The sequence below is a fragment of the Camelus bactrianus genome, chromosome 20, assembly GCF_048773025.1.
Source record: "Camelus bactrianus isolate YW-2024 breed Bactrian camel chromosome 20, ASM4877302v1, whole genome shotgun sequence".
NCBI lineage: Eukaryota > Metazoa > Chordata > Mammalia > Artiodactyla > Camelidae > Camelus > Camelus bactrianus.
This window is the reverse complement of record NC_133558.1, coordinates 12,345,301-12,371,201: the sequence shown is the minus strand read 5'-3', so window position 1 is coordinate 12,371,201 and position 25,901 is coordinate 12,345,301. Positions and strand designations below refer to the sequence as shown.

Below are 25,901 nucleotides of genomic sequence, written 5' to 3'. Positions count from 1 at the left end.
AGCACTGAACTGGCCTCAATGTTCTCCATTCTCTGTATCAAACTCTGTTAATAACCATAGCACAGCGAACGCTGCGGACAGCATACTGTCCCACTCTCTGGTACGGTGACGTATTTCTCCTACCACCAGTTGTCTGCTCACTTAGAGTCAGTAGTGTTTGTCCCCAAACCTGCTTTTACCAGTTGTACCTGTTACAGCGATTAGATCATTTAATTTACTATTATATAAATCAATGAAATGAGAAATGTATAAGGTAAAAGAGTTGTTGGTTGTAGTGAAAAAGAAAACATGAGAGAATGCTTTGTAATACTTGAGTATTGCTTAAAATATTGCTATTGGGTTGGGTGTGGGTAAGACAACTGTTAAAGATTAGGAATTGTGTAAAAATATACAATTATTCTGTACTTACATTATTTCCCAGGTACTTCTTAGGGCTTGCTCCAAATAAAGAAAATAAAGATTAAAATTGACTAGTTACAAGTGAAATAATTCAGATATCTTGTCGTTGACTCAAACTCAATAGCTCTTGGCCTTGCCTCAAAGTATGAACTTCCAATTTAAAATGAAAACTCTTATGAAACATTTTTTTCAGTCCCTACAATAACCATATATTTTTTTTAAAAATTAATTAACCAGTTACCAATTAATCAACTTGTCTGGGCTAAGAGGATTTCTAATATATCACAGATGAATACCAAAGATTTCTTTAGAAGAAGCGGAGTGAGACTATATCACATACACTTTGAAAAAATGCCTAACATCATTTTTGGATACATCTTTCTTTTCATAAAACTCCACTCCTTTTTTTAAAATCTGTTTAAACCCCTCAGAACTCCTCATTCCTCAGCCATCTGGTTGTCACTGACTTTCTACCTTTTATTGTCTCTCCCTCGCCTTTTCTCATGCAGACCAACTGAAGTCCTTTGGCTTTTTCCGGTTCTGTTCAGCTTACAAAAGGCCCAGGAGGCCCAAAAAACTGAAAATGAAGAATCTTCTTGAAAAAATGAAGTAAAAGAAAAGGTTACATCTGCATATATTTTAATATTTTACCTCCTTTACATTTGAATAACTAATTTGAGCAGCCCTCTGTTCATTCTGAGAAAGCCTCCCCAATGGGCCTTTTACTTGTAAAATACAAAGCAAAGACCCTGGGCTGAAATAAATGTCTTTGGAGACATTTGTCACCACGAAGCAGCCAAAACTGCTTTGATAAGGAGGTGAGAAAGTAAAAAAATATTCGGGGGGTGGGGGGTAGAGAGAATTGCATGTAGGAAGAATATGCAGCTTTTCAAAAGTATGGATTGAGTGGTGGGAACACAAGGACAGTGAGGCATTGACAAAGAAGTTCCTTAGTCAGAACCTGATTTCCAGTGATTAGAGGGGCCTGAGCCAGAAGCCGACGGCACAGTTCTGGAGGGAGTTGATGTAGTTCTTGACATAAGCAGGGTTAGGGAGGAAAGGAATATCTGCAAGGCAGAGGCGGGAGGTAACTGGGAGAGATTGCTGGTTTACACAGGGCGCATTAGAGGATTAGAGGGCTGAAGTGAGGATGGGATGAAAAGCCAAGGGGCCCTCTAGAGAAGTGCAGGAAGAATACTCCAGGCGAAGGCAACTCCAAAGTGCAAATGTTCTGAAGCAAAAAAGGGCTCAGTGTGTTTGAGGAATAGCCAGGAGGCCAGGTGGCTGGAGCTGACTGAGCAAGGAGGGGAGTGGTAGCAGATAAGATCAGAAAATGAGGGATGACATATTACCTGGGGGGCCACCGTGAGGCCACTTTTTACCCTGATATCATCAAAGAGGTTTTAAAGAAAATAATAAGACAGATTTTAAAGTCCATGCAAAACTGAGAATTACAGAAGTGAATAGATGTGACATTCACTTTTCCATTATTCAAATGTTTGCTATGTGTACAGTAAGAACTGGCAAAATGAAAGTGGTGTCCAGGTGTTTTCAGACAAAAGTCTTCTACGTACAAATGAAAGACAAAAATGTAGCCTTAGGTGTCTACCAACTGACAAAATTATAAAAGTAACAAAGTGAAATTAAGTTTTAACAAAGGGCTATCAAAAGAGCCTCGATGTTGGCTTCATGTATACAAACATGAAGAAACTTTCTAGACCTTAGTTTCCCAATCTTACAAAATAAGGGATGTAATTGATAGGATTCCTAGGTCTCTCACAGCACTGAAGTTTGGAATCTGCTACTGATTATCTGCTGGCCTGGACTTACGTCTGAAATGAAAGGGTTATGTCTGAGTTCAACAGTCACAAAATTGAAAGGAAGGCATGTACATACTTGTTTTTAAATTTACCAGCTGAGCAGTTTCATGAGCACACAAAAGTGAAAAACTAATGTCATATTGTTCTGAGACATCTGGGCATATAATTCAGACAAACAGAGGCTACAAGATAACATTTTTTTTTTTTTTTTTGTAATAGAAATGACAAAACTGACACAGAAGCAAGATAAAGAATCAGTGGGGGACTTCTGTTAATTGAGGTATATACTGGAGCCTCATTCTCCTAAAAGTAGAGCATCTCATAAATTATTGTCTTGCTGACAATTTCAGCTTTCAGAAGACAGAGGGAGCAAAGGGGCATTATGGATAAGATGCAGACGGACAAGGAGGAATGAAATTATCAATATGAAATTGAAAGACATGCAACCTAGATTTTAGGAAGGCTGATTTTAGGATAGAGGGGAAAAAAATACCATGGAGAGGAGACCTTGAAGTAGAATATAGATTATGTGCAAAAGGAGGTTTCAATAGACGCAGTTTTGATTGCGTAACTTTACGTAAGGCCAGGAAGAAAAGAGGAAAGAATGCTTAAGAACCCAAGAAATATAAACGTACTCTTAAGTACAGGTGTTAAAAGTATAAAGGCAAGGACAGTAAGAATAGTCCATCGAGCACCACATTAACTTTGTCGGTGTTTAGCAGACTGAGCAAGTTCAATTATAATCTTAATTTCCCTCAGAGATCAGACTTGCACTGGGAGGTTAAAACAGTTAACTACTGTGGCTATTAAGTATTTGGAATGTGGCTAGTTTGAGTTGAGATACACTGTAAGTGTAAGATACATTTAGTACAAAAGGTGACTATGGAACAAATAAAATAATATTTCTCATTAATAAACTGTATCTTTTATATAGTTAACCTACATGTTGAAATAATATTTTGAACACACAGGGTTTAAAACATACTATAAAATTAATTTCATCTGTTTCTCTGTTTACTTTTTTAGTGTAACTAGTAGAATATTTTCAATTACATTTGTAGCTCATACTGTATTTCTATCAGACAACTCATACCCTCATTTTGTGGAAGAGGAACAAACCTAAAAAGGCTACAAAATTTCTTCCAAGTCACAGGACTGCTGTATTTATTAAATAATTTATAATTATTTCTTTAACAAAATAGAAAAAACAAAGAATTGGAGAAATTGTAAAGAAAAAAATGAAAAATTTTAAAACCATACATAAGGCAGAATATACGTAAAAGGACAGGCTCTCATCTGAGACAGCACAGGGGAAGGGACAGGAGTACGTGTCCAGATCAGGGGAAGTAATGTTTGCATGCTGTTGATCAAACTCACTGGTAAAGGAGAACATACAGTAAAATTCAGAATAATCTAATGTTGTAATAATAGTGAGCAGATCACTTTTAATGCCAGTATAAAGGTTAAAAGACAAAAGTATTAAAAATAACTGTAGACACAATTTGTTAATGGATTCAGAATATAAAAAGATGTAAATTATGACACCAAAACAATAAAATGTGTGTGGAGGGTAAGTGTAGAGCTTTTTAAAGTTAAGTTGGTACACTTAAAATAGACTGTTATGGCTGTAAGATGTTATACATAAGCCTAAGGTAACTGCAAAGCAAAAATCCATAGTGTATATATAAAAAAAAAGCAAAAAACCACCTAAGCACAAAGGAAGACAGCAATAGGGGAAGAAAAAACAAAGAATTTTTAAAACATTGAGAAAACTATTAACAAAATGGCAACAGTAAGCCTTTATCTAGCAATAGCCATTTTAAATGTAAATTTAATAAATTATCCAATCAAAAGGCACAGAGTGGTTCAATGGATAAGAAAACAAGACCCAACTATATGTTGCCTAAAAGAGACTCACTTTAGCCTCAAGGACACACATAGACTGAAAAATATAAAAAGATATTTCATGTAAATGAAAACCAAAATAATGCATGAGTTGCTATACTTGGACAAGACAGATTTACATCAAAGACTATAACAAAAGACATAGACAGTCACTATATAGTTATAAAAGGGTCAATTCATCAACAAGGTATAACAATTGTAAATATTTATGTACCTAACATCAATACGTCTAAATATATTTGTAATAATATTTGGATTTACATATTTTGAAAGGAATATATAACACATTATTTATGATCTTTGATTTGTGAATCAGCACAAATTTCCCTGTCACTATTCACTTGTCTCTTAAGGAAACCATTATTCCAAGTTCTGTCACCATATTTAGTTTTGCCTTATATTGAACTTCATATAAATGGAACCACACAGTACATACAATTTGGTACCTGACTTCTTCCATTCAACTTAAGAGTTTTGGGAAATAGCAGACTGAATTGTACAAAACTAAAAACAGACAGACAGACTGAATTGTACAAAACTAGGAACAGAGGTAACTCAGAATGACTCTGAAATGAGTTCTGTCCACTGTTATACAGAAGTTCTTGGAGCCCCTGATCCAGTTGCCAATGATGGAGACAAGTTTTATCACTAAACTGATCTGACATTACTAATATTTCATTCTAGTTTCAGGTCCCAGGTAAAATCCCTTAAAACTCTATGGAAAACACAAAAAAGCACCTTTAAGTTCTTTGAAGTTATTTTATAGAAAGGAAAAGGAAATAAAAACATAAAAGCCAGGGGTTTTCAGATTTCTATATGTTTTATCAGTTAAAATATTGCACAGTATTTTGGTGATGCCTAATTTTAAGGCATGAAAAATGTACTTATCTTTCACATTTTTCCAGATGAGTGCTTTATCATTAAAGTTTTTCAGAAATAAAATTATTTCATTGTTTCTGTAATATCTTGGTATTTTATGAGTTTTTTCCTTTGACAACAGAATGAACTTCTTAAATTCATAATTTTAAAAGAACATTCTGTGGTTAAAAATCCTTCCCATGTGCATTTATAACGTAATTGGTTTTCTCGTCAAAACCCACAACATACTTTCAAAGTTTATCAAATATTTTGAATATTCCCACAATCATCACTATAGTATTGGGTTTTTTCCCCAATGTCACATTATTCAGCATTCCTGTCCATTGCATAGTCAGTAAGTAAGTTTTAGATATGAAAATGACAACTTTGATGGAATTTCAAAAATGAACGCACCACAAGGGCCAACTGAGAGTGTTCCCAAACCTAAGCCACATTACAGTTTCCCCTCTATCTCTTTTCCGTATGTGACAATTTTCAGCTATAGGGACTAAGTTGGTGTTGTCCAACCACTGCTTCCACTGTTGTCAAGTGAGTGACAATAATGTACACGGTGAATGTGATTCACAGAGGGTATAAATTATTCTGTAAGATTCAAGACACATCAGTAATCCAAGTGAAGGATGGAAGACATGTCTCTCTTGGTTAAAAAAAAAGGATTTGTCCACTTCTATTTAGATCACAAAATCTCACAGAATCTCTAAAACTAAAAAATTAATATTTGACTCATCTGGATATAGAACGAGAAAGCAAGCCAGTACGGTTTCCCTTGTTATTAATGCATAGGGTACCACTGGTACCACTACAGTCAATTCTGAATTTCCACTTTAACTACATTTGGTCTTGAGATTGTTTTGTTCTTCAGTTTTACTGAAATACCCTCAGGAGGATTAAACTTTGCTTGGACAAATTCCAATTATCATAAACCTTCGACAAGCCAACTTATTAATATTTAGTCTTCTCCTCATGTTCAAAACCATCCAAATAAAGATGGTAATATAAAGAAATGGCCCCTAACAGGCATGATTATCAACTCTAAAGAAATGTCAGTGTCTATGGATTTGAGACATGAAATGTATTTAATATTAAACGACTCTTTAACAAGGTATGAACTTTCCTCTTCAATTAATTATTGATCCAGGCACTCATCTCCCTTCCATTTAAAACTTTTAAACAAAGTGTCTGAAGCATCTGGGTTTGGTGCTAGAGGAGAAGGCAGTCATTGACTTCAGTTGTCTGGAGGTGTGATCAGAAAGAAGTTTTAACAATGAGGAAAAAGAGCCATCAAGCAAACACTAAATAACAACAAGCAAATTCTGTTGAAATGTTTAGCTAAATGGAACCCAAACAGTCACAGTTGACAATTTCATAAATACATTGATTAGAAGTGTCTCCAAATAGCATGTGATTTTGAATTATTAACATAAAATGCTGCATTATAAATGACTGCAAATTACATTCCTAGTGCTCTCCATGCTTAATTTATTATGCCGTAGGAAAATTTGCAAATTACTTCACTGTTTTACACTTAATGGCTAGTTTTATGTGTATATTATTACTCTAAGATAAAATTAAATTAGTGTACATACGTGATATGTGACATGTTACAGGAAGCAGTAAAAGTTGGGTCCAAGAAAATGGCCCATCTCCCTTTCTTACGGATGTGTTTCAGTCACAGTGATTGCTTGCTAAGTTTCTACTTAAGGCCTGGCTACCCTTCTCTGTCTCTGTACTCTCTCTGCTTTCTTCCCTATGGATGTAGTCCATCTGTAATGGGACAAAAGTTTTAGCAAACTGTGCAAAGCACAGCTTTTTGTCAGTGAGCGCCTCTTGGTATCATACTCATAAACACATAGAGATTAAACTCTCTGAGCATGAAAGAGCCAGGAATCTGGCCAAACTTAACCTTGACGGCTGTTGTCATTCACACTGTGAGAACATATTCTGAATATTTTCCTTTATTTGAAAGCAGTGATATCTGTAAAAATTTTCAAATATTACAGGTTATCTATGCCAATACCTTTCAACTCTCCTTATTTCCTATGATTTTGTCTTTTATTTCACCTTTATATCGCTATTTTGGCTACATACTTTCTAAAGAAGTGATTTTACACTTTTTTTTTTAGCTATAGAAACCCTTTATTAAATGAAACTGAAAAAGCCATTAGTCTCAGTCTGAATGGAATAAGCCTTATCCAGATAATTTAATATGCTAACACAGTGTGAATTTTTAAATTACATACAAAAAAGATGATTTATCTTACCCTATGTGTCGGCATCTAAGAAGAGGACCTTCTCCAGGTTCTCCCTTCTAACACTGCTTCCTTCCCTCCTCTGGGGACACCAAGATATTGATTTGCCCACATTTTCTATGAAGAGTGATCGCTGTGGTTAAAAGTCGTGCACCGCACTGTAGCTCTCTATTCATCTTCATCTTCCATCTGTGTCACCAGAACCACAAGCTGAACTACTTACTCTGCCTTCTTTATTTTGGCTACACGTTGTAACTGGTGGTATTACTCAGTTCTAGTTAGAGGACGAGAAGGGGTCCTTAGGCCTTATCTTGCCTGGGCCATATGCTTAAGCTCAATTCACTGGTGTTCTGAAGTAGATGCACGTAGAGCTTCATAAAGTATGAATTGCCATCTTTTTAATTTCTCCTTCCTCCTTTCTCAGCAGAGCTTCTGGAAAGAGTTTTCTACATTCACTATCCTTATTTTCCCATACAGTGCTGTCTCTTCAAAACACTAGACTCTAATTTCACCCTTCCCACTCCACTGAAATTACTCTTACCAAGTGACCAATAAACTCCTGGTTGCTAAATCTAATTTGTTGTTGCCTTTAAATTTTTCACTTGTAGAATTCCTCTGTGAATTTTGCACTTGGCTATTCCTAATTTACTGAGATTCTCTATTTCCATGATGTCTATAATAAACACTGTGTTCCATTTTCCTTGATTTTTCTGGCCAGTTATACCCATGTTCCTGTGTGGCCTCATCTTTGTCTACTTGTGCCTTAAATGTCAGCATTTATCCAAGTTCTGCCATCACATACTCTCCATGGTTCTTTTTATCCTATCAATTTGAAAGCATCATGTTACCTCACATATCAGTACCTTCACCCTGATTCTGATTTAAACTCCAGATCTGTATATTCAACTGCCTACTACAAATTCAAGTTTGAAAGCAACTACACGTCTTAAAATCAATAATTCCAGAAGTAAACACATTCTCTTTTTTGTTACAAATTTCTTTATGATCTAAGGTTCTATTTCTCCAGGAATAATACCACTACCAACCCAGGTTCTCACTCACCTCTTGAAAACATTTACACCTCCTCTTTTTAATTTTCTTTAGTTAACCTCTAATCTGTCTCCTCCTCTTAATCTTCACTGCCAGCGCTTTGGTTCAGATATCCATCAGTCTCCATCATCTGTCATCTCAATCACTTTAATAACCTTTTATCTGTTTGTACTGTCTCTAGTTTTACAAAAGAAGAAGAAGAAGAAGAAAAACAATCCCCATGCTTATTCCAGAGATACAGATTTATAAAATTCAAGCAGATAATATCACTCCCCTCATTTTATAATCCATCAATGGTTTCCCATTTCTTATAAGATTCCTTGCTAACACCTACAAGGCCTTTCTTAATGTCTTCCCCTGTTAAATTCTCCAGTTTCATCATTTTTGGTGACCCCAGAATATACCTAAATGTTCTACTTGTGATTACCCTAATATAACATATTCGCTCCCATTTCTATGGTTTTCTACATACCTCCCTTTCTGCCTGAATTATCTTCTCCCTCTATTCTATCTTCTTTATCTATATAAGTTAGACTCACCCTTCAAGAAGCAGCTCAGATGGCAATTAAGATACTGTTGTATTACTGCTGTATCATTGTCTCTTTTCCTAACAGCCTGAAAATCCTCATGTTCAGAGACTGTCCAATTTATCCATGTGCATTCAGTGATTTCCTTTGTCTGTCTCATATAAGCATTCCAAAATGATATGAAAATATATTGAAAATTCAAAAGGCTGAGGACCCAGAGTCTACTTGTATGAACAGGAAAATATTTATGGCAAAATGAGATCTGAACAGTAGATAAGAAGAAATAATGGGAAGCTAGAATTTCATGGGCAGAAACAAATTGCAAATATACTAGACAGGAAATAGTGACATGTCCAATCAAACTAAAGGGTTTGGTTAAGGAGGGAGAGAAGTTTTGAAAATGTAATTGTTAGCTGCAACGCCAAGCCAAGAATTTTAGAATATACTCCGTAAGCAATACAAAGGAACTATAGCCTTGTGAACAAGGAGATGTTATGCTCAAAGCAAAAGTAGTCCAGCCTAACAGAGCATCTGGACTTCCTAGAGTTTTGTTTTTGTTGTAAACAGCAAATGCCTGAGATCCACTCCAGGCAATTCTGACTCAGAAGCTCCCCAGGTGACATACATAGATTTGAGAACTACCATCTTAAAGTGATAGTTTCTGAAGATTAATCTTAAAATTCATGATGAATTTATCAGAAAGTAAACTTCACATAACTTTTATTTACCTTGATAATAGTGTGAATTATAGAGTTTAATGATCATTTACCAACATATTATCGCTCACATTTATACACATTTTTTTAGGGAAAGAATAATTCATTTAAAAATTCCTATGTACTCACACAACACATATTTGGCCCTCAACAAATTTCCATCATATAAATAAATATCTTAAATGACATTAAAAGTCACAAGTGGTAGCCTTCAGCTTAGGACAGAGGAATGAACACAAGTATTTTCTCTTCTCCCACTTTTGACTCCGTAAATGACAGTTAAAAACAAAGGTATAAATTGAAAGCTATGAAGAAAATGGGAGTCAACAAGGACAAGTGATTTCAATAAATTGCTATTAGACAGAAATTGGATGGTGTAATATTAAATATACATACCAAAATAAACCACAATATGTAACACTGATAATCATCAGTGAAATGCAAAGCAAACCCACAAATATCATCTCACACCTAGCAAAATGACTATCATCAAAAACTGTACAAATAACAAGCATTGGCAAGAATGTGGAGAAAAGGAAACCTTACTATGCTGTTGGTAGGAATGTAAATTGGTGCAGCCACTATGGAAAACAGTATGGAAGTTCCTTAAAAAACTAAAAATAGAACTACCATACGATGTAGCAATTCTATTGCTGGATATATGTGCTAAGAAAACAAAAACACTAATTCAAAAAGATACATGCACTCCAATGTTCATAGCAGCATAATTTACAATAGCCAAGATATGGAAGCAACCTAGGTGTTCATTTACAGATGAATGGATAAAGAAGATGTGGTACACACACACACACACACACACACACACACACAAACACGATGGAATATTACTCAGCCACAAAAAGAATGAAATTCTGCCATTTGCAACAACATGGATGGACCTAGAGGGACTATGTTTAGTGAAATAAGTCAGACAGAGAAAGACAAATATTCTGTTATCACTTATATGTAGAATCTTTAAAATACATATATAACAAAGCAGAAACAAACTCACAGATATAGAGAACAAACTAGTGATTATCAGTGGGGAGGGGGGAAGGGGTAAGACAGGGGTATGGGCCTAAGAGATACACACTACTGTGTATAAAATAAATGAGCAACAAGGATACATTGTACAGCACAGGGAAATATAGCCATTATTTTATAATAATTTTAAATGGAGTATAACCTATTAAAAATTGAATCACTATGTTGTACACTTGAAACTAATTGTAAATCAACTATACTTAAATTTAAAAGAACCACAATGAGAGAACATTCAAAGGCACTCCACCTTGTTTCCACCCTCCTGAACCAAAAGAAGAGTAAATTCGATAATTGGTATGAGCACTTCTCAGCACATGAAGGTCAATGCCTCTGAGTGACTGCAACTTTCAGGGTTGGCAACTCTTGTGGATAGAGACATTCCCTTCTGTTTCAGGTCGAAGGCATACCTATGTCCAAGTCTGGAGGCCCATAATTATTAAGGCCCAGTTTCTAGGGGATCTCAAACTGGCTGTGTCAATACTTGTCCTGTTTATAAATTTAAGTGAGTTTCAAGTCTAGGCTTTTGGAAAAGTAATAAAAATCCAGTGTTGCCACAAGTCCAGTCCATCTTATCTTGTCCAGTTTTTCCAGGAATAAAGCTGACATTTCTTCCCCAATGTGATACCTGTCTACTTCTCAGTTGATTCCTATATTTGGAGAAAAAGGTTGTAAGGGGAAAGGCATGTAAATATCACCTCAAGGAGAGATTCCAGGGAGAGAGATGGAGGAGGAAATATGGGGGTGAAAACAGGAAGGTTGATTAGAAATCTGTGTATCAAAAATTCTCAAATACCCTATATGACTGACCTATCTCCTCCATACCAATGAACAAGCTTCATGAACACATAAGGAGCATACATTTAACTTTTAATTGCTTTATTCTTAAACAGATATGGGCAATGAATGAATACCAACTTTTTAAAGAAACCTACAAAATTCTACACTTAGAAAAATAAACAGACTCACAGACATAGAAAACAAACTTACGGTTACCAGCAGGGGAGGGGTGGGAAGGGATAAATTGGGAGTTCGAGATGTGTAGATACTGACTGGTATATATAAAATAGATAAACAAAGTTATACTGTATAGCACAGGGGACTATATTCAATATCTTGTACTAGCTTATGGTGAAAAAGAATATGAAAATGAATACATGTATATTCATGTATGACTGAAGTGTGCTGTACACCAGAAATTGACACAACATTGTAAACTGACTATACTTCAATAAAAAACATACAAAAAAAGAAAAGAAAAAGAAACATAATAAAAAGTGACCCCAAAGGAAACAAAAAGTTAAAAGAGTAAAAGATGTTTTATACTGTTAAATCTCTCACTGGGATCCTCAGGGGCATTCGAAGATACATTCTATTCATAAAACTAGGACAGAATGCTATGGGAAACAAAAGGAATTTTCAGAGAACAAGAAAAATATCTTAGGAATTAATAATTGCTATGGTAATTTTTAAATTTCAGAATTTACCCAAGAGAATAAAGGTATTTTTACACAAAAACTTGTCTGCATAACCATCGAAAATTGGAAAATATTCAAATGTCCTACAATTTGCTAATTCATTCTAAATTAAAATAAATCTAAACTGTGGTATATCTACACAATGGGATACAACTCATCAAGAAAAGTAACAAATTATTGATATGTACAACAACAGGGATTAAAGATGTGATGCTAAATTAAAGAAACCACGCATGAAAGGCTTCACGCCACATTATTTCATTTTTATGACGTTCTCAAAGGGCAATACTGGTCAATAGATAATGTCAGAAGGTAGTAAAATAAAAATAAAGATGTATTAGCACGTTTTGGAATAAATAATACAAGATTATGCCTAAGAGTATCCTTGCATATGTCTGTGAGGGTAACTAAGATCAGTGTTTGCCTCTGAGGAGCAGAAATAATGGAGAGAATGGGTGAGACATTTGTATGTTGCGCTTTTGAAGAAAAGCTTATCTGTACTATTTGAACTTTAGCCATGTTAAGGCATGACTTTGATTAAAAACATATATATTCAAAAATTCACAGCCTCATAAATTAAACCTGATCTGATGATTCAGCTGAACCTTTATCTTAAGTATACAGGGAGAAAAGCATATATATTTTCTGATGTTGGAAAAAATTGCTGTTTCATCTTGAACCTAAAGGAATAAAATTGACTGGACTCTTAATCCTCTTATTTCTCTAGTCTTATTAAGAAATCCAAAGTCAAAGAGTCTTCATAGTCAAAGTTTCTAATTTCACTTCTAATTCAGAAGGGAGAATAAGAAAAGTTTTGACAAAACTTTAAGGAAAAATACTAAGAATTTTCTTTTAGCAAATAAATTTTACTTTTTACCCATAAACATTTTGATGATTACAGTGGAAACAACCAAAAGTAGTAAAAAAAAAAAAAAGAAAGAAAGAAAGTAATTTGTAGGGGTCAAGTGCTAGAAAAACACATCTTGCTTCTTATTGCAAAATATTTGGAAATGAATTGTTGACTTTGTTGAATATGCAGAGCAAACAGACTGTCCACCTCCAGCCTCTGGCTTGTTTGCTATATGGCAGAATTTTGGGGAGAAGAATATGGGAAGTACTAGCGTATGGCATATATAGCTGTGTCATGCCATAAATTCATCAGATCTCTCTCATGAAAAATCTGATAAATATATTTTAACATTTTATCTTCAAAGTTCCAAACATATACAAAACCAGAGAGAACAGTATGATAAAATACATGTACACATCACCCAGCTTTGGCAATTATCAACTCATGGCATGTCTTTTTTTTGTCTATAACGCCCATCCACATCCCCTCCTTCTTATTATGTTAAAGTAAACCTCAGGAAATATATTATTCCATCTTTAAATATTTCAGTGTACATTGCTAAAGGTTATATACTGTTTTTCTTTAAACTCAACCACATTATACTATAACATCAAAAGATTAATAATTTTAATATCCTTAAATATCCGGTTAGTTTTCACATTTTCCTATCCCTCATAATCTCTTTAATAATGTTTGAATTTGGATCCAAATGAAGTCCATATATTACAGTGAGTTAATATGCCTCTTAAGACTTTTTCATGTAAAGGTTCCCCTAAATCTTTTTTCTTTTGCAATTTTTTGTTAAAGAAACTCAGTTATTTGTGGTAGTAGGATGTCTCATAGTTTTGATTTTGCATCCCGACAGTATTATTTAAGCATGTTCCTTTCCTTTAAAACTTCAGTCACAGCTAAATGTTTAAACAGATTCAGGATCAAAAATTTTAACAAGACTAGTTCAGAGGTGGTGCTTCCATCTAGAGAAATACAGTGATTGGTTGTTTTACCTTTTTGTGATGTTAGCAGCCCTTGTAACCATTGCCTAGATCCACTGAAATTCATTATGACATTTTAAAAGGTGTTCTGATCACCAGTTACAGTGTGTGGGTGCATATGTGTGTGCGTGCGTGTGCATGTGTGCGTGTGTGTGTGTGTGTGTGTGTGTGTGTAGGAATCCCCACCACCAACAAGCAATTCTCCAGATACCAGCTCAGTGTCCTACAACTCCACTCAATTCTGACACTATCTACCTGGAGATAGCATTAGATCTCACAGGTTGAGGGCTCAATCCCACAAGAGTGCTCTTCCCACATATACTTTAGACACCAGTCACAAGCCCAGGTTATTAACTGTGCTTCTCACCAACCAGCCATAAAATGTATATTCCAAGACACCTTCCAACTCAGGATGCCAATGTCAAGTCCAGGTTGTCACGTGTACTTCTGACCAACCGTCTGGCTATAAATCAGAAGTCCCCTCTAGTGTTCAATCAATTTGCTGTTGATTACTCTGAGATTCAGTTGTATAGGAAAGGCAAGAAAATGCTTGGTTTTTCTCCCTAATTTATTAGTTTTCAAAATTATAAGTTCCTTAGTATAGAGGTTCAGAACGCACCTCCCAAAAATGTGCTGTATTTGCATGAGAATCATTTTGAGCTAAAGGCAATTGAGACCCTATGGGTTCAAGAGAAACTTCTGCCCCTTCCTTAACCTCCTAGAAGAATTCAAATTGAGGATTTTTCCCAGAAAAAGATTTATTATGAGAGATAAATTTTATCTAAGTGGCCCCATCTATATGGCAAGGCAAACATCTAATTATCAAACATCTGCTCTTTTTATTGTCCTGTGAATGACCCTCCTGTCCTTGGAAGCCCCAGGCCCCTATTCTATTCCCTAGCTCAGGATGGCTTATATAGCTCATTTTACTTTTCTGTCTCTGAACCTCTTATGTATGTGGAGTTCCCGTACACACAAAATTAAATTTGATTTTCTCCTGCTAATCTTTTAATTTATCCCTTAGACAATCCAGAAGAAACTAGAAGGGTAAGGGAAGTTTTCTTCCTCCCTGATACCAACATCCTCCAAAGGTGGCCAATTAGGATATTCCCCCAGCATCTTTATGAACCCATGGATTTAAACATAATTTATGTTTTGACCCTTTGCAGTTGTTATCCTCATTAAAGCTCAGATTGTCCCATCTTTGGCCACTGGTAGATTTCTCAAGTTTACTCCAAAGTCTTTCTGACCTAACCCATCTCATCTCTTATAACTTTGCTTTCTATTATGACAGAGAGACCTGAAATGAGCAATTTCACCAAGGAGCATTGGTAAGTTTTAATTGTAAATAGTATTAAAAGGCCACAATATTGACATTAGATGGACTCACTGGGGCTGTTCATTATTTCTAGACCTTTCAATGGCAGAGACAGAAGTTTTTTTTTTTAAATTTCTCTAACTTTAATATTGAAATGATACTAGAATTTTTAAAAGTAGCAAAAATACTCCAGAGAATGTATGTATAGCTTTCATTCAGTTCCATCTAATGTTAACATTTTTTATAACCATAATACAATAATTAAAACCAGGAAATTAATACTGGCACAGTATTAAGTAACCTACAGGCCTTATTAGAATTCTCCACTTTTTCAAATTAAATTATTTTTTTCAGTCCAAAATCTAATGCAGAATATCACGTCGCATTTAATTGTCATGTGTCTTTCTCTAATCTGTGACAGTTCTTCAGTCCTTTGAAGACTTTGTTTGATTTTGGTTCTTTATGACCCAGTAAATATTAGATTTTCCGTGTTTGTCTTTTGCTTGTTTGTTTCCTTTGGCCTCAGGCTATTTAGAGGAATTCAAAATAGGGAACTATCTTAATCCTTGCATGTGAAACAATGGCATTGAAACTTCCTGGCAGCAGACATTTCTATAAAGGATAAAGAGTCAAAATTGTTGAGTTCATGGACGAGGCAGAATGTGACACCAACCATTTTTGCCCTCCCAATTTGAGAACAATTTTCCCACCCAAGGTCCCAAGACAGCAGGAGTTCATAGTCCAGGTGCCCTCTGCTGATGAGTGCCCTCCAAAGCTGAAGGGTTTGAATTCATTGTAAGGCACCCTCTGAGCAGAAAAGAGGTGCTGGTGCATTAGGCAGACCTCACAGCTGTGGCTCACATTTCACAGGTTCCCTCCTCTTGCTTTTCTCTATCAAAAACAGGACCTACCCTGCACTAGTCCACCTTCCCAAGGTTGCTTTTTCAAAAGAGTGGACCTAACTTCTCTGTATATTCTTTACTTCTAAAAACCACTGGTTAGAAGAAGAGGTAGGTTAACCAATTTATTTTGCTGGGAAATAGAAAGTTTAGAAATAGTACAAAGGAAAAATTCTGTTATAATTAAATCCTCTGGACCAGTATAAAACTCTCTTTTTTGGAGTACATTCTGAATTCTAAGTCAGTAACTCTCATAGTCTCTTTTCCCAACAAGACAATCACAATGATCTTGAAGAAAATTTTCCATTCACCTGTCTTCTTTCTCTTTTTTCCCCTGACTTCCTTTCAGAAATCAATAATAAGTTAAGGTGGCTTTTCCCAAATTGGATACAAGTATGCCTATGCAGCTGTTTTTTGTTTTTTTTTTTTTAGATAGGTCATTCTTTAATCATTAAAGCATCAAAATTTGGGACTTCTTCTTATACTTAAATATTTTTGGTGAAAACATTTAAAATTAGAACAACCCTAAATACATTGTTAAGATAAAATATTAGACTCTAAAAATATTTTTTCTCTTCTGCAGCAGCTGGTATCTGACTACAACTACCCACTAACACCACCATTCTTTGCTCTCTTTTCTCTGCCACTGAGAACACTCTAGGATTACTGCAGTAGAAAACTTTGGAAGCACTGTTTATGGTAATATCTTAGGGTGAATGAGAGTGTTGTAATTTTACTTTGTAGCTTGAGACATTTGCAAGACATCTAGAAATCTGAAGACCAAAGAGTTTCCTGAGTGCTTTAGCTTTTGCGTAGTTCTACTTTGGGGGGGATTATATGAGCTTGCATTTTAATTTTTGCACATTGATCTCCAGTAAGATATTTAAAATTAATTTTTAGCTACTTAACTTGAGCATATGCACAATTTTGGACATGTCACACACACACACACATAACACATACAGTCACATACAGAAAATTCTTGAGACAACAGGCCCAAGAGAGTAAATGTGGAAACTCAAGAGCTAGGTCCTCACCCTGCTAAGGACAGGGTTAACTTACAACAAAAACATGGGGTCTACACCACTGGGCCCTACAAGCTTTCCAGCTGTTTTTCTACAGCTTTGATGTCTCTCCCCAGCCAGTAAGCAGCTATGTCCTATCTAGCTTCACTATCTCAAATGTAGCAGCTCACCAGGACATCAACAGACTTTATTTTTCACTCTTCAGCCTACTTTAAAATTCATCCATTGGATAATTCATTCAAGCAGAACACTCTTCTCCCCATTCTAGAAACCACGCATGGTAATATTTTGCTTTGTTTTATTTATTTGCTTATTTTTAAAGTACCCAACATGCTAATTCCTACTGATGTACATATTACCTTGTATCCATTCTAGAATGCCATATTTCTCAAAATGAAAAAAAAAGGTACACCTGCTATACACTGCAGAGAGACAAATCAAAATCTCTAGCATGATGTTGAAAAGTTGGAGGTAGGGGTAGTGACAGATTTTTTTAAGCTATCCTACATTCTCTTGTGCCCAAGAGATCCTGAATCACCCTGGGGTGGAATATCTCGACCCATTCTCCATTTCCATCCCTACTAAGAAACAGAGAATGTAATGAGTAAGATTACTGATGAGTATGTTGCCCATGTAACTCATGTGAAAGCAGAAAATTAAATGTTATAAGTGAAACCTATAAAATATTATTTCAGACACTGATTTTCTGTCAAAAGGGCTTTCTGATATCTCATAATTGCCTGTAAGATACAAATGCCAGGCACTGAGTAGTTGCTCAATAAATATTAGGTGGCTTAATCCTACCCAGAGTTATATACAATTTATTCCTTATAATTAACTGTCAATAAACATGTAAAGCAAAAATAGAAATGCTCTTTGAATAAAATTGGCAAAGTTGGTGTAGTAAAAATCCAAACCAAAAGCTAAAGCATCTTCCGAGAGAAATGATTGACAGTGACTCTGGCCCCCACACAATACAACGTGCTGTACAGCATGGAATAGCAAAGAACTCAAACATCATCTCTGAGGCTGTCTGACTGACTGAGAGAGCAGGCTCTGTTCCAGAAAGTAGCCTCCAAGTCATGCAGAAAATCTGGCAAATCTCAAAGTCCACTGTTTGCTTTTATCAACCGTTTTCTCCTTCCCTGGTATCTGGGTGGGCAGCTGGCCCTGGAGCCACAGAGATTAGGACAAAGAAAGTCGAGTGGGAAAATTCTTCTGTTTCTGTGAACCTGCAGAGGTGGACTGTGGAGGGAGGAGTACTTGAATTTAACCCATTTTTGATTCTTGATACAGGTGGTAGAGTCAGAGCTCAACGGGCAAGGGTAGGCTAACGCAGTAGATTCCTGGGAGATCAGGGCCTGGAGTCTGTAAAGGGTTTTCAAGAGAATGACTGGCCCCCTCTTGCTGGTGTTTCTATCCCACTTGAGCTCTATGCTCAAAAAATGATTCATGCCAAGAACCTATCATCTGGTTCTTCAAACTAACTTGATCTGAGAGGAACAATACCAAGGCAGAAAGAGGACCTCATGGATTTTTTTTTTTTCATTTGCTATTGGTGGTTTTGGATGTTTGCTGTCTCTGGCTTTCAACCTTTATTTATTAAATCAATATTGCTTTAAATCCCAGATGGGATTGTCCCCACAGTCTGTGAGGTTGGGGTTAGGTTTACTGATGGCCTTGTGAGTTCCAGTAAGGCCATTACTCTTTCAAAAGGAAAAAGCCAGCTTTATGAATCCATAACTCTGTACATACTTTGGTTTCATAAGTTCTAAAACCCTCACTTTTTTAGCTTCCCCACCTATTGATTCTCCCCCCAAATTCCACTATTGGGACATCATGTTTTTAAGTTTAACGGAGTGTTCTTCATAAAAATATAAGACGCCAGTGAGGAGCAACACTTCCAAATGTTTCAGCCATTTCAATCTGCTTTGCTTTCTAAGAGCTGAAGAGCGGGCTTTGGTCACTTGGAGAAGAGAAGAGAAATGAGATACTCAGCTCTACTGAGGAAGAAGCAGAAGAGGGCAGTCAGAGTGGGGCACAGTCAGCAATGAAAATCTCTCTCTTACAGCCCGACTGGAATGAAAATGTGAATATCTAAGAGGGATGCTATGCCCAAATCTCTAGCATACTAGGTAGGACTTTACCCCTAAGAAAGCAGACCTGGCATTCCTGGGATATATTCTCAAGGTCAAGACAGCAGTGCCATTATGTTTTGTTTTATTTTATTTTTCATTATTGTACATAATGTGTGAGTCCATTAAAACATAGAATAAATTCATAACAACCAGTACTCCTGGAGCTAGCTTCTCCTAGTAAGTTACCTCTTAAGAACAGATCCATATATCCATATCCATCTCCACCCCATGAATTCTTTTAGACCATGAGGGTCCCATTAAAGGGATTACTAACTCAATATATTAAATAGTATCCAGGTGGCTTTACAAAATACCTGACTCTCCACATCTGGCTGTTTGTGTCCTAGGATAATCTGTCTTGTTGATCATTTATCTTGTGTTGTACATTATAACAAATGTGGTATTGTATAATTTTAGATGCCTGTATCATGCTAAATTCTCATAACCTAATTAAAATGCAACACACACACACAGAGTACACACTACAGGCACTTTTAAAAAATATTCCTTGAAATATCATCACCAGGTATAAACAAAGTGAAAACCTGCATATAAGCTGTTTATTATTCTAGACAATGTAAAGATCCAAACCATTCTCATTTCCTCATCCTCACGGTCTCCCATTCAGGCATGTTTTTAAACCCAATGATGGAAACCTTGAACCTAGATATACTGGTTACCGCATTTTCATGGAAGTATCCACACTGCCTACGTGCTTCTCCTTTCCTTCACAAGTCACACAAAAACTTCCCATCATTTCCTCATGGTATTCTTTGCTCAGCTATTCAAGTAAGTAGCATATTCACAGTAATAGAAGAATCCAGCAGAGAATATCCTTCCCAGAGAGTGCTCACTTCTTTGCAAGTCTCAGGCCTAAAACACACGCCTTTCAAATTGCACAATCCTAGGAAAGCGTGCACTTCTCTCTACTCTGGAATCTCCCCCTTATATCTTCTCTGTAGTGCATTTTTCTCTTCATTTTCTTGATCTCTTTTTCACCCTCAGGTGAATTTGTTTGTATTGAACTCCCCCTTTTCTATCTTTTCCCTCTCTCCCTCTTGAAAACAGGTCCATTTTTTTTTTTTTTGCTGTGGAATATAATTACTAAATAACATACAAATATATATCCATGTATATTCTAAAGGAACAGCTGCAAAATTGCTAATATTAGGTCTAATTTAGCTACAATAAATTAGCAAATGTGTGGAAGCACAATGATGACAGCATAATTATAACAAAAGTCGATGTGCTGAAGTATATGGATGACAATACATACTAATTTTAGAGAGAAAAGAAGAATCCTACACAAATGAAATGCGTGCGATGAACAGACGGGACTAATAGCTCAGACACACACACTTAATGTGGCCAGTCACTGTAAAAACAAAAAGATAGATGAAGCTGTTCAAAAATTTAGCGCTAACAAGCAATGCAGTCTGAAACCATTAACTATCAGGGGTAATAACACTCCAAGTGCTGAAGTGCAGTAAAACAGCAGCGCTTTCCTGGGATGGTGGCGGCGGTACCAGTGCACACCTGTGAAGAGGGCGCTAAATCTATCCTTGCATTCATTATAACACAGGGAGGAAAAACAACACTAATAATGTAAAGTATAAACGGAAATAGCAGACAGCAGAGAGTGACATTTGCATGGTCCCAGTCAGCTTGTTAGCTGAAGTGGGTTTTAATTAGCTATTTTCCAGCAAGCAAACGAGCAAATTAGTGGCAGCCATAAACAAGAAGAGACAATCAGGCCCAAAGAAAAGGAAAAATGATCAGGGTGCCTTTGCAGGAGGTGGGGAGGGAAGGGCAAGGAACTACAAAGCTTTTACTGAAAACTTTTCTCAATCACAGAATTAAAGAATGTTGTCTTTTGAACTTACCGTGGGGATTCTCCAGTCCTTCCTTCTTTTACAGGTGAGGAGACTGCAGTCCATAGAAGCTAGCTGACTTGGGCAAGGTTACACCTCCGAATACAGCTCTAAAAAAAATAAAGCAAATAAAAACCAAAGAAGGGGCATCTTCCCAGTCTAGGTTTTCCCAAATTCGGCTTCTGAGACACTATGAATGGAACATAAAGAAGTGTAAAATCGTGTGGAAAATTTGCATGGTAATCAAGGGGTACAACTGGTTATAACTTTAGGTTCAGCTATGCTGAGTTAAAAATCAAAATGAGAAAGAATATAGGAAACAGAATAATGGCAGCTTTCTAAAGCCAAAAAAAGCACCTTTTGGAAAACTATTGTTCTGAACAAATACTAATCACATAGTCAGTGGGTGCTTATCATGTACCAGGCACAGTACTGAGTGCTGAGGCTGTAACTTCTGCTGCCTGCTAGGATGTGCAGACAAGTAAACAGACTTCACAGACAGTGGGATGAGTGGGATGCAAACCCTGGTGTAGCCGGAGACAGTGTGTGGAGCCCACCCAAGATGCTGCCAGCTGAACTAAGGGAGTCACGAGGAACATCTGACAGGAAAGGCTATCAAGCTGGGACCTGAAGGATGCACAGCAGGATGCCATCCTCCTCATAACTCCACGGTAAGTAAGTACTCATGCATTTAAGGTAGTCATCTCTGTAAAAAGAAAATTTTTAAAAATTTGTCTCACTGTACTAGAGGAGAGGACTCCAAAATGCATAAACAAAGAAATGCATCATATAGTTTTTATTCTAAAATTTAATCTGATTCACAATCTGAAATATGCTGCTAAGAAAGCATAAAATGATTGGGAAGCAGGGGAAATCTTGTGGTGAGGAATAATAGAAGTCAGTGGGCTTATTTCCTTACATCATATATTTGCTCGCTATCTTAAGATTTAAATGTATTGAACCATGATACAACCTGAAGGAAATGCAAAGGGAAAGTTTAACAGCCAGGACAAAAGACTGAAGCGACATTACCACAGACACTTGCCACTGCTGTCGACAATAAACTCAAGGACAGTTTAAATGAAAGAGAGTAGGAAACTGGAGGCTGTGTTTATCAGGAGACATCAACACCACAATCAGTATCATTTGCATTTATAGACTCACTATTATATGAGAAATATTTCATAGGGCAGAAAACTGGTCCTCCATCTTGACTTCACAATCCAAAGAATGACTTCAAATATGAGATAAGACAAAAGGATGGATAAACACAGAAAAATGAAAAGAGTATGTGTCCTCTTTCAACTGCACAGTTAAGTGAGGTGAATACGCAGTGACATTAATTTTTCACTCACTCAACATTTATTGGGCTCATACCATAGGCAAGCATTGGATGAGAGACTGGTTATAGAGACATGAATGACTCTAGTGGTCATTTCAAGCATGTCTATTTCCTTTCCCACAGGTAAGAACTTCAAACAGTGAAAGACAATTATCATATTCTTTGATTCTTCTTTACTTAATGTTAAACAACCATATGTACTACATCTTTTTCCATATAATATTTCCAACTGCCTTCAACCTCCTTTCTCCTCTAGTATTCAGGTTGTTTCTAGACTTTTAGAAACATGGTATTTAGAACAGGATTGTCTGTTAACTGCAGAATTAAATGTAATTATCATCTCCTTTGGTCTAGATACTACTTTATTAATCCAACCTAAAATCACATCTGCATTTTCAGCAGCCACACACAATGTTAACAAACTGTAAGTTTACTATTTACCAATAGCTCTAAAATGCTATAACATAGTGATTATATCACACATTTGGAAGACTCACTTGTAGGATCTTAATCCATCAATGTAAAATTGTTAGACTTTTTTTCAGCTTATTAAAAATTACGTGGACCCTGATTCTGCTCTCTAACATACTCACTACATATCCCCCTACCCCAGTACTACGTCATCTCTAAATTTGTTAAGAAACTTTCTACATTTTGATTCAATTATTTATAAAATTCAGAAAGATAAGGCAAAGTACTTTCACAGGTTATCACTATAAACATCCCTTCGGACATAAACTGATTAACAACAATTATTGAAATGATGAATGAAGAAATGATTCGCTTTTCTTAGGCTCTAGACCTGAATTTTTCATGTCTTAGGTCGTGTTTCCCCAAGAACAAGACCCTAAGACTTGGATTTAAAGAATGGTAGTTTATTTGGGAAGTTTCCTCAGAACGTGCTGGTGGAGGAAAGTGGGAAGGGAAACAGGGAAGGGAAGCGAGGAAGCCAAGACAGGACTCTCTGTGGAGAGATGAGGAAACTAGGGTACAGGGCCATGGACTAACTTTCATCTCTCAGAGATTGAGTGCTGTTGATGGAGGCGTTAACTCCCTGGCCTGTATGTGGGCCAAGCACACTGCTGGGGACCGATAAGTCCGCAGGCAGACAGTGGCAGGTGCTTGCAGTAATGAGCTATCAGAATGCTGAATGCTGAGGGGATATGGACGGGGCAGCAGCATCTGCTACACTGCAGCCCATCCAGTAAGACTGCATCAGACTTCTTTTCAAAAGTCTCCCTCAGATTGAGATACACAGTATCAATCCCATCACCCATACTCCTTCACTCCTTCACATTTTTTGAACATTCTTCATTGCCTAATATCGCAGACACAATGCTTATTGTCTGGTGCTCTCTGACTTGAGAGACCTTGTCCAAAAATGATATACACTTTATAACTTATATTTAATAAGTCAATTTAAACTCTATTGATTTTCACCTAAGTATTTCCTACCAATCTTTTAATAGTTTCTTTATAATACTCAAGAGAACTGACACAGGTTAATCTATCACAAACCTAAAGAATACTTTTTTCTTTGTTTGTTTATTTTTATAAATCATGCATCACCATTATTAAACATTTCTTTTGATCTTTAAGGTTTTTAAGACCACCAAAGCATTTCTATTTCCAGGATTATAGCAGAATAGATATTTCCCCATACCAAACAGACAAACTAGAACTTCTAGAGGAATAAACATAACAAACATCCTTAAAAATGCACAGCTGAATTTAAAGGAAATTTCAGTGATCAGAAGACTTGAATTTGAATAGGATGTGGTGTTAAACTTGGGTTCACACAAATTGGTGACTTGAAAATATCTCCTGTTCCCAACCTGGAAAAACCAAAATCTTCACAAGGCTGTATACCCTTCGGCTGGAGAAAAATTCTCCTGTTAACAAAAAGGGAAAAAAAGAAACTGTTCTGTCCCATCATGGAGTCACTATGATCCCCAAAACCTTAAGGCAGTGAAACTACTTTATATGATACTGTAATGGTAGATAAAGGTCATTATACACTTGTCAAAAACCATGGAATGTACAACACTGAGAGTGAACCCTAATGTAAACGATGGACTTCAGGTGAAAATGATGTGTAGACACAGGTTTACTGTTTGTAACAGATGCAACACTCTTGCGCGGGATTTTGAGGAGGGCTGTGCATGTGCAGGGGCAGTGGGATATAGGAAATCTCTCTACTTTCTATTCAGTTTTGCTGTGAACCTAAAACTGCTCAACTTAACAAAGTCTATTCTAAAAAATAAGGAATAAAGCCACAATCATTAAATACATTGATTTAAAAGGTAAAAACCTACCTATACAAAAAAATTAAGTCTAGATAATTGTGTTGCTTCAATCCATCAAGGAAAGATAAAATTCCAATTTCATAGAAACTGTTCCAAGAAATAGGAAATTTTAAGAATAAAGCCATCTTAATTCATTTTATGAAGTTAATCATTCCCTGATACTGAAAACAGAATCAAAGAGAAAAGAAAATTACAGGCTAATTTCACTTTTGAATATAGATGAAAAATCCAGTGTATTAAAAAGTCACCACAACACCATAGCCCAATTGGATTTATACCAAGAATGTAAGAATTCATTAAAATTTGAACATCTATTATCTTTTCCTGTTAAAATAAGAAAAAATAACATCTCAATAGATAAAAGAAAACAAGCCTAATATTCTGAGACCTGTTTTGTGATTAGAAAGTCTTAGCAAACTGAAAATAGAAGAAACATGCATAATCTCATAAACTGTATGTCAAAAAATGCAGTGGACAATATTTTTAAAGGTTAAAATTTAGCAATGAAAATGAGAAACGAAAATCATACCTAGTTCAAATGTTAAAAAATATTTTTTAAATTGCAAAGAAGCAACAAAAATATCATTTTGGCTGACAGATGTTGCTCAGATCACAACCTCAAAAGCAGTTTAACATGCTGGAATTAATAATAGGTCAGCCATGTCATGAGATCAATATAAAAAAAAAAATCACATTTCTATACACCAAACAAGGAACAGAAAATGTAATCAAAGGTCATCAGCAGCCATTCAGCAACCCCAGTACAATAAGTTCTGAGTCGTGGACTTGGGCTCACTTTGCACAGTTATGCATTTTTGTATCCTCTTTAGCTATCTCAGGCTTCCTTTCACTTCCACGTAAGTCTTTGATGGCCTTTTCAGTTAGTTCTTCTAAAAACCGCTTCCTTCTACGCATCCCTTAATGTTACATCATCAACTCCAAACACAAAAACTACCATTTCCTTGCTTTTCTTCTTGCTAACCAAATCTTTCTGTTGCCCTCAGCTATTTTTCAAGTTTCATATGGTATTCTAGCTTTTCTGAAGCTTTTCTGCGTGGTTCCATTCTCTTATATTTGTCCTGGGTCTGTTCCTTTC

At 36.0% G+C, this 25,901-nt stretch overlaps 1 long non-coding RNA gene across 3 annotated transcripts in view; it reads right to left on the bottom strand.

The window, feature by feature from the left end:
• LOC123614056 (uncharacterized) overlaps positions 1 to 25,901 on the bottom strand; it is a 440,858-nt gene that overhangs the window by 344,436 nt on the left and 70,521 nt on the right. For all 3 annotated transcript variants that reach the window (XR_012500986.1, XR_006721520.2, XR_006721519.2), the window contains exon 2: positions 21,170 to 21,267. This is a non-coding gene — a long non-coding RNA (uncharacterized LOC123614056). The remainder of the gene's footprint in view (positions 1 to 21,169; positions 21,268 to 25,901) is intronic.